This window comes from Haliotis rufescens, unplaced genomic scaffold (assembly GCF_023055435.1).
Source record: "Haliotis rufescens isolate VD_foot unplaced genomic scaffold, xgHalRufe1.0.p SCAF_4, whole genome shotgun sequence".
NCBI classification, from domain to species: domain Eukaryota; kingdom Metazoa; phylum Mollusca; class Gastropoda; order Lepetellida; family Haliotidae; genus Haliotis; species Haliotis rufescens.
In genome coordinates, this window is record NW_025964112.1 from 59734614 (window position 1) to 59745043 (window position 10430).

Consider the following 10430-nt stretch of genomic DNA (forward strand, 5'->3'; position numbering starts at 1 on the left):
TTGACTCCACTTGACCCGCCATATTTCCAACGTCAGTCCTGACCCAAGAAACCACATGAATTCCACCATCGTGTAAACCATATCAAGCCAAAAACAAATTGAGCCAATTGGCATAAATAGTGATCTCCAGTCAATAGTCACCTTCATATCCTATTGCCATTCTGAAACACCTTTCCGTTTCCCCTTTAGCTAAAGATACGACTAAAATGAGAATAAATATGATGTGACATTTGCTGCACCGTGTGATCATACACAGACGATGTGCATAGCTGCTCACGCTCTCAAGCACTGGCATGGTATCTTAGTGGGCTAGTACAAGCAGTCAGACACACACACACACACACACACACACACACACACACACACACACACACACAGAGAGAGAGAGAGAGAGAGAGAGAGAGAGAGAGAGAGAGATACACACATGTGCATCCGCGACTCATGTGAGTGCAATTAAATTGTACGCGACATTAAAGTGACTGTCGAATATTGTAGTACCGCTTCTTATCGGTGATTCAATTGATTCAACTGCCCACAAACGCCAATGTGTAAACCGGTTTTACTAGTTGATCCCCAAGTTGAAACGCGACATTTTATACAGAAATCGGTTCATATAGAATTACAATTTGTGAAATCAGTGAATAACCACACAAGAGTGTTTATTGTTTAACGCAGCAGTCAGCAATATTCCAGTCATCAGGCAGCCATGATACAGCAGTAATATTGTTGACCGAGGGGTAAACCAACGTCGGTGCACTCACTCAACCCTATTTACGAATTCACAAGGAAACAGAGACAATGAAAGTGATAGAAACAAATAACATGAACGGATAGAGAAAATTGACAATGTCATGATTCCGTTTCCTGTCTCATATTTCTTGACAATGGATGAGTGTTGGAAGAGGTCCAAGAATCTGTCAATTCCTGAAAAAAACGATGCGAGGCCTGAATGGGTGTTCCAAATTTTAGACTTATACAAGACATTTTTTTCTCGGGAAGTGGGGGTGGAGGGTGGGGGGTAAAAATAATTAATCAGTACTATCTGTTGTCTTTACATTTTCTGAGTCGTCGATGCCCGTCGAATGCGTTCTCTGTTGCGCCGTCACGAATTGATCGTCACTTTTAAGTAGAGTGAGTGAGTGAGTGAGTAAGGTTTTACGCCGCTTTTAGCAATATTCCAGCAATATCACGGCGGGGGACACCAGAAATGGGCTTCACACATTGTACCCATGTCGGGAATCGAACCCGGGTCTTCGGCGTGACGAGCGAACGCTTTTAACCACTAGGCTACCCGACCGCCCCTTTTAAGTAGATCTGAACCATAGTTATTTTCCCTCCGCCCAGCACTTACTGTATTGCTGAAGCCCTAAAAGAAGGAAGTGTAGATTTCCCTCAGGTTTTGAATCTCGCTAGTGTTCCTTTTCCATTTAAATGGAGATGTTTGTTTCTTTCAATATTATTCACATTGTCACATTTGAAAATGTCCTCCACTTGTCTACCATAACAATTTTTGAAATCTTCACTGGTTTTTAGTTTTGGTTTGTTGTTTAACGCCGCAATCAGCAATATTCCAGCTATAAGACGGCGGTCTGTAAATAATCGAGTCTGGACCAGACAATCTAGTGATTAATATCATGAGCATCGATGCACGCGATTGGGATGAATGACATGCTTCAACCAAGTCAGCGAGCCTGACCACCCGACGGACAAACCATCCAACTAAATCATGTAGATGCCTACTTCTTGCCCAAATGCCCTTTCCCCAAGCTTCACATATGTTTTAGATGAAAAATGAAATGTTTTGACAGAATTAAACTTAGCTCTTTTCGAAGACTGCAACAATTGAGAATCCACATAATATGAATTACACTTGTTCGTCCTTGATTGCATCGCATCAAGGATTATGGTTAACCTGTGAGACAAGGATTTCGTGATATAGTTGCTGGATCCTGCAATATACTACTATTTGTATGGAAGGGGGCGGTGTTTGACGTGCAGTCATGCGTCCCTTCGGTGTACAAGAGTTTCACGAAAATAACTTGAAAGTCACTTGACTTCTTTCCACAACCGCACACCGTGATATTATCCGAAACGCATTTGCAGCTGTATTGCAACCAATTACCTCTCTCGTGTGCAGTATCGGTTATATAAAATCAAATTTCATTTAAGATGCATGTGCAAACATGTCCCATGTTTTAACTTCTAAAACATGATTTCAAGTTGTATGTCCAATAGCATTCAACCAGGGTATGTGAATGAACCAATCAGACTTGTGCTGCGTTCTCAACCTGATAAACCGCTTAGTGTGTGTTCAATTGGATTCAATAAACGTGGTTAACTGAACAGTCGTCGTGTTGTTCCGTGGGTGTCTGGAAATCTGTGTACACATAACAATAAACTAACTGTCTCTATTTGCAGAAGGAAAATAAAGCAGAAACACTTTTTAATTTAATGTAATTATTTGATAACGAAACAAATATCCCTACAGAGCATTCATTATTTATTAATTGAGACCAGGTGTGAACATACCGAGTGTCAAAGAAGGAGGAAGGCAAAACGAATAATCGAAATATTTAATAAACGTGACGCCACGCAAATACTGCCAAAAGGAGGGATTATACCAATCGCGCCCCATGAAGATCCGAGTTAGCTTTGGTCTTCAGCAACCCATGCTTGTTGTAAGAGGCGACTAACAGGATCAGGTGGTCAGACACGCCGACTTGGTTGATGCATGTCATCGTATCCCAATTGCGTAGATCGATACTCATGATGTCATACACTGAATAGTCTGGTCCAGATTAGATTATTTACAGGCCGCCGTCATAAAGCTGGAATATTGCTGATTGTATTTTGTTTAGATAAAAACAAACATACTAACAAAGCACTGCAGCGTGTGATATTGCTACGCTTTCGGCTGGAAACGAAATAGCCCTGGGGCGCGTCAGTAAATGAGGATATAATACATGTGTTTTGCTTTGAATGAAAAAAAGAAGGCATATTTATAACAGAATATTTCTCAAAGATGACATACAAAACCAACGTGCTATTTAGCAAAGGACTGAATGAACACGATTTGTTCATCTAATCGAACACACCTAGTACTAGCTAGAAAAATGAGTTTCTGGGAAGAGCTTGTCTATAAATAACCTGACACGCATTAAGTCGATACTTATTGATAGGGGGCTTTTCGTGGTATTTTATCCACAAAATATAACATAAGTTAGTCACAAACTACGTGTACATTATGCGACATTATCCCACAGAGGTGGAACTGGTATGTTCAGTCAGTTCCACGTCAGGTTTGCATACAGCGAGTAGATCACCATATATGATGGTGGCCGTTCTCGGAATTCGTAACTTCTACTTTGAATTCTAAGAATAAAGATAGATTAATTTCTTGGTAATACTGATAAAGGCGTTTCCAGGAAGGGTTTTGAATTGATTATGGTTTCCATTTCTCTGGATATAGACAGGAGTTATGTGGGGACTATGCTCGTGTTCACTAACGGGACTGACATGTATGTAGCACACATTTACTGCTCCAGAATATATATCTCGTCCCACACTGCACATTATATATGTTGAAATTAATGTGATACTTGCTGAAGGTTTACAAGTGTTGAACACATCTCGGTGAAGATAACGCTTGCCTGCTTGCCTCCTTAAATGGAAGCAGATTAAATGTCGATCAGAAGGGACGTGTGTTGTATGTACTACTCTCTGTCAGTTGGCTCTGTTTGAGCTAATCACGCATCTTTCTTCATTGGAATAGCTGATACTATTATTTCCTGATATGATTTTAAATAACATCAACAAGCCTTGATCTCATGATATCTGTAAAATAGCTGACCATGACATCTGTGAAATAGCCGACCACAGAAAACCAATAGGAAAACAGAGTTGGACATACTTCTTTGCCGTCAGATTTGGTTGAACTTCGTACAAATGTGCTGTAATTCTGAGGATCGTGTGTTTGGCAAATAACATTATACTTTTGATATGGATTCGTTCACAGGTGTTGTAAATTTTGAAATGGGTTAAAGCAATTTGTCGAAATAATGATGTGGTTATTCCTTGATACTGAAAATACCTAGAATAAAGCACCAAGCAGGGTAATGTGATTGCACCTGGTCGGTTTATTATTATGATAAATGACCTATATTCGCTATCTTTTAATATTGATGCATTTCAGTTTGTTGATGATGGATCCTTTTGAAGACGCTTAGGTCACTTTCCATTGAGCCAGGAGTCTGGACAAAACCTCCTGCGCACCGTTCAACAATGCGATCTTAGCGCTACGACTATCGCAAGCCAGTGTTAAAGAATGGGACTTACGATCATCTTAGCGCTAAGATGGCTTTGTGGGACGGGGTCCTGAACGTAGTTCATAGATGGTGTTGTAATTGGGCTTGTAATATATCTCATACAAAGACGCGGTGATTCTCACAGGGAGAAATACCCTCATAATAAAGAATTATGGTAACGTGATCAACTATGTTTAAAAATTCAAAACTTCCAGGCATATACTTCGATGAAATGCTGACATTCTTTTCTCGTATGACCAGTATCATTACCAAGCGTAACAAATTGCTATATAAAGCTTTGATTCTGTCAAGGGCAGACCTTGAATGTAATATGTTCAGCAATGCCTCAAACTACCGTCTCATAGAACTCGCAATAAAAATCAAAGGCACAACGACTTTGTATTGAAGTATTCCTGACAATTTCAACAGCTATTGTACAAGCTGAATGTTCGGAAATGCCTTTAAACCTCTGACGCCAAGAACTGACATTGAAATACATAAAAATTAAATCAATGAACAAATATCAATCTGAGCGTGTAGAATATGTGATGTGTAATTGGGTTGATGGTACAACCCTAAATCATTTTTGAATCTCATCTCATCCTCGCGAGTCATGGGATTGTGACGATATTGTTCGGATGCAATGTGTGATTGGGGTTGAATATGCTGAAATTAGGATGTCTGGCAAAAATGTAATAAATATATATAATGCTTGTTTCTTTTCTTCATTATAGTTCAGTGACATATGAGCATACAATGGACAAAAGAACAGTCAACTATATCACAATATCACTGACTGCCTCATTAATGCCAGCTACTTCATGCCTAAATGACTTGACGATGTTTACAAATATTTTGTTGACATCAGGATTTCGATATGCAATATGGATGTTGGCAATGTGAAGATATTTATTCATCTCTTGAACAAAGATGATTTAATAACCTTCAACAATCATGGTGTTGTTCTCTTAATAGCATATATGATACCTTTAATGGGACTGAAGCATTTTTAATCCCTGTTAGTTGTAAAAAAATATCTTTTATTGACAGAAGATGAATTTCTTATATTGCTTGTGTGTGAGCGTTATTCAGCTCAAAGAAGAATATCAAGTCTCAAACAGTAACATCTTTGACTGAAATTATTTCATCTGAAAACGTTGATGTTATATATTACACATGTTTATATTTCTACAAAGTCCAGCGACTAGAGAAACCTTATTGATTACTTCATTGGCATGCGTAGTTCATACAATCAAACAGTGTCTGTATAATGGGGCTGTGGACGTTTTACTGAATACACTGTCCGTCTGTCTGTCTGTCTGTCTGTCACATCACAATTATCTATTTCTTCATCTTTCGCTTGAATCATATACCTACATATCCAGTTCAACTATGGTCCTACATATCATCAAGCTTTAGGTCTCCCTAGCTTGTTCATGTGTTCTGAGAAGAAGTTTCTTGGAGATTTTCAGACTTCCTTCAAGCCAATTCCTAAAATAAGAATGTATTTTATGTTATTAAATCTGAGTCCCACTGTTACACACACTTCTAATGTTTCCGTCTCCATTTTAACACATTATGGTTTCTTATTTTGAGTTTGGATTAATACGATGCAAACTGTTAATATAAACCCACATTTGTCCCACATCCTCCCTGAAATCTGTCGTAAAAAGAAAATGTTGGTTGTTGTAGATTGCAATGTCAGAAACATCCTTGTTAATCTACATTTTGAGCAGGAAACAGGGCCTGTACATGAATGATATAAATTGCTTTAAGTGTATAAGCTGTTCCAAGATTTCCTTTACAACCGTGATGCCATGAACTGTTTGATAGGCATTCCTTTCCTGCCATGTTTTAGTTCGATACCATGAATGTACCGGCGTGGTCCTTCAGTGGATTAGGAATCTGCTCAGACAAGGACCGTGACGCCTGTCTCAAGCAACTTATACATGCCGTAAGAATCGTCTAAGTTGGTCGGGGGGTCAGGCTTTGTGACGTGGTTAATTGCGTGTCATCGTGCCCCTTTTCCTCATAATATCCATCACAGGAGTGTCTGATTCATGATGGTTTTACTAATATCATTCACAGTCAGGCAAGATAGATTAACCTTTTCAGGGGCGCTTAAGTTATATATCCGCCATTAATAATTAGCGTTTCAAGGCTTCGGAGTCCGCAGCTCCTCTGTGGCATCTCTGGAATGCTGAAACAGGTGGACGGGTAACTTGGCTTGCGAGATTGGATGTTACAGCGGCGCAATTGTTAACTAAACAGGACTCAACAATGTTCATGCGACATGCATTGTATCACTTGACTCCACTTGACCCGCCATATTTCCAACGTCAGTCCTGACCCAACAAACCACATGAATTCCACCATCGTGTAAACCATATCAAGCCAAAAACAAATTGAGCCAATTGGCATAAATAGTGATCTCCAGTCAATAGTCAGTATACTGACACCTTCATATCCTATTGCCATTCTGAAACACCTTTCCGTTTCCCCTTTAGCTAAAGATACGACTAAAATGAGAATAAATATGATGTGACATTTGCTGCACCGTGTGATCATACACAGACGATGTGCATAGCTGCTCACGCTCTCAAGCACTGGCATGGTATCTTAGTGGGCTAGTACAAGCAGTCAGACACACACACACACACACACACACACACACACAGAGAGAGAGATACACACATGTGCATGCGCGACTCATGTGAGTGCAATTAAATTGTACGCGACATTAAAGTGACTGTCGAATATTGTAGTACCGCTTCTTACGGGTGATTCAATTGATTCAACTGCCCACAAACGCCAATGTGTAAACCGGTTTTACTAGTTGATCCCCAAGTTGAAACGCGACATTTTATACAGAAATCGGTTCATATAGAATTACAATTTGTGAAATCAGTGAATAACCACACAAGAGTGTTTATTGTTTAACGCCGCAGTCAGCAATATTCCAGTCATCAGGCAGCCATGATACAGCAGTAATATTGTTGACCGAGGGGTAAACCAACGTCGGTGCACTCACTCAACCCTATTTACAAATTCACAAGGAAACAGAGACAATGAAAGTGATAGAAACAAATAACATGAACGGATAGAGAAAATTGACAATGTCATGATTCCGTTTCCTGTCTCATATTTCTTGACAATGGATGAGTGTTGGAAGAGGTCCAAGAATCTGTCAATTCCTGAAAAAAACGATGCGAGGCCTGAATGGGTGTTCCAAATTTTAGACTTATACAAGACATTTTTTTCTCGGGAAGTGGGGGTGGAGGGTGGGGGGTAAAAATAATTAATCAGTACTATCTGTTGTCTTTACATTTTCTGAGTCGTCGATGCCCGTCGAATGCGTTCTCTGTTGCGCCGTCACGAATTGATCGTCACTTTTAAGTAGAGTGAGTGAGTGAGTGAGTAAGGTTTTACGCCGCTTTTAGCAATATTCCAGCAATATCACGGCGGGGGACACCAGAAATGGGCTTCACACATTGTACCCATGTCGGGAATCGAACCCGGGTCTTCGGCGTGACGAGCGAACGCTTTTAACCACTAGGCTACCCGACCGCCCCTTTTAAGTAGATCTGAACCATAGTTATTTTCCCTCCGCCCAGCACTTACTGTATTGCTGAAGCCCTAAAAGAAGGAAGTGTAGATTTCCCTCAGGTTTTGAATCTCGCTAGTGTTCCTTTTCCATTTAAATGGAGATGTTTGTTTCTTTCAATATTATTCACATTGTCACATTTGAAAATGTCCTCCACTTGTCTACCATAACAATTTTTGAAATCTTCACTGGTTTTTGGTTTTGGTTTGTTGTTTAACGCCGCACTCAGCAATATTCCTGCTATATGACGGCGGTCTGAAAATAATCGAGTCTGGACCAGACAATCCAGTGATTAATATCATGAGCATCAATCCACGCAATTGGGATATGATGACAGGCATCAACCAAGTCAGCGAGCCTGACCACACGATCCCGTTGGTCTAAATCTTCACTGAGGTTGAAAGAACATGCTCATTGTATCTCGAAAGCTGCAAAATGTTGACTTCAAAATGGGAGCTGCTGGGATATTGCTCGACATTAAGGGAAAGTTGACTATTGAAAAGTTGATGTCCCATTTGTCATTCAGTCTAGTAGATAATTTTTTGTCACTCAGGTTTTATGCATAGATCTAAATATAAAACAAATGAGGTGGCAACCCATGCTTGCCGTAAAAGGTGACTATGCTTCTCGTAAAAGGCGACTAACGGGGTCGGGTGGTCAGGCTCGCTGACTTGGTTGAAGCATGTCATTCATCCCAATCGCGTGCATCGATGCTCATGATATTAATCACTAGATTGTCTGGTCCAGACTCGATTATTTACAGACCGCCGTCTTATAGCTGGAATATTGCTGAGTGCGGCGTTAAACAACAAACCATCCAACTAAATCATGTAGATGCCTACTTCTTGCCCAAATGCCCTTTCCCCAAACTTCACATATGTTTTAGATGAAAAATGAAATGTTTTGACAGAATTAAACTTAGCTCTTTTCGAAGACTGCAACAATTGAGAATCCACATAATATGAATTACACTTGTTCGTCCTTGATTGCATCGCATCAAGGATTATGGTTAACCTGTGAGACAAGGATTTCGTGATATAGTTGCTGGATCCTGCAATATACTACTATTTGTATGGAAGGGGGCGGTGTTTGACGTGCAGTCATGCGTCCCTTCGGTGTACAAGAGTTTCACGAAAATAACTTGAAAGTCACTTGACTTCTTTCCACAACCGCACACCGTGATATTATCCGAAACGCATTTGCAGCTGTATTGCAACCAATTACCTCTCTCGTGTGCAGTATCGGTTATATAAAATCAAATTTCATTTAAGATGCATGTGCAAACATGTCCCATGTTTTAACTTCTAAAACATGATTTCAAGTTGTATGTCCAATAGCATTCAACCAGGGTATGTGAATGAACCAATCAGACTTGTGCTGCGTTCTCAACCTGATAAACCGCTTAGTGTGTGTTCAATTGGATTCAATAAACGTGGTTAACTGAACAGTCGTCGTGTTGTTCCGTGGGTGTCTGGAAATCTGTGTACACATAACAATAAACTAACTGTCTCTATTTGCAGAAGGAAAATAAAGCAGAAACACTTTTTAATTTAATGTAATTATTTGATAACGAAACAAATATCCCTACAGAGCATTCATTATTTATTAATTGAGACCAGGTGTGAACATACCGAGTGTCAAAGAAGGAGGAAGGCAAAACGAATAATCGAAATATTTAATAAACGTGACGCCACGCAAATACTGCCAAAAGGAGGGATTATACCAATCGCGCCCCATGAAGATCCGAGTTAGCTTTGGTCTTCAGCAACCCATGCTTGTTGTAAGAGGCGACTAACAGGATCAGGTGGTCAGACACGCCGACTTGGTTGATGCATGTCATCGTATCCCAATTGCGTAGATCGATACTCATGATGTCAATCACTGAATAGTCTGGTCCAGATTAGATTATTTACAGGCCGCCGTCATAAAGCTGGAATATTGCTGATTGTATTTTGTTTAGATAAAAACAAACATACTAACAAAGCACTGCAGCGTGTGATATTGCTACGCTTTCGGCTGGAAACGAAATAGCCCTGGGGCGCGTCAGTAAATGAGGATATAATACATGTGTTTTGCTTTGAATGAAAAAAAGAAGGCATACTTATAACAGAATATTTCTCAAAGATGACATACAAAACCAACGTGCTATTTAGCAAAGGACTGAATGAACACGATTTGTTCATCTAATCGAACACACCTAGTACTAGCTAGAAAAATGAGTTTCTGGGAAGAGCTTGTCTATAAATAACCTGACACGCATTAAGTCGATACTTATTGATAGGGGGCTTTTCGTGGTATTTTATCCACAAAATATAACATAAGTTAGTCACAAACTACGTGTACATTATGAGACATTATCCCACAGAGGTGGAACTAGTATGTTCAGTCAGTTCCACGTCAGGTTTGCATACAGCGAGTAGATCACCATATATGATGGTGGCCGTTCTCGGAATTCGTAACTTCTACTTTGAATTCTAAGAATAAAGATAGATTAATTTCTTGGTAATACTGATAAAGGCGTT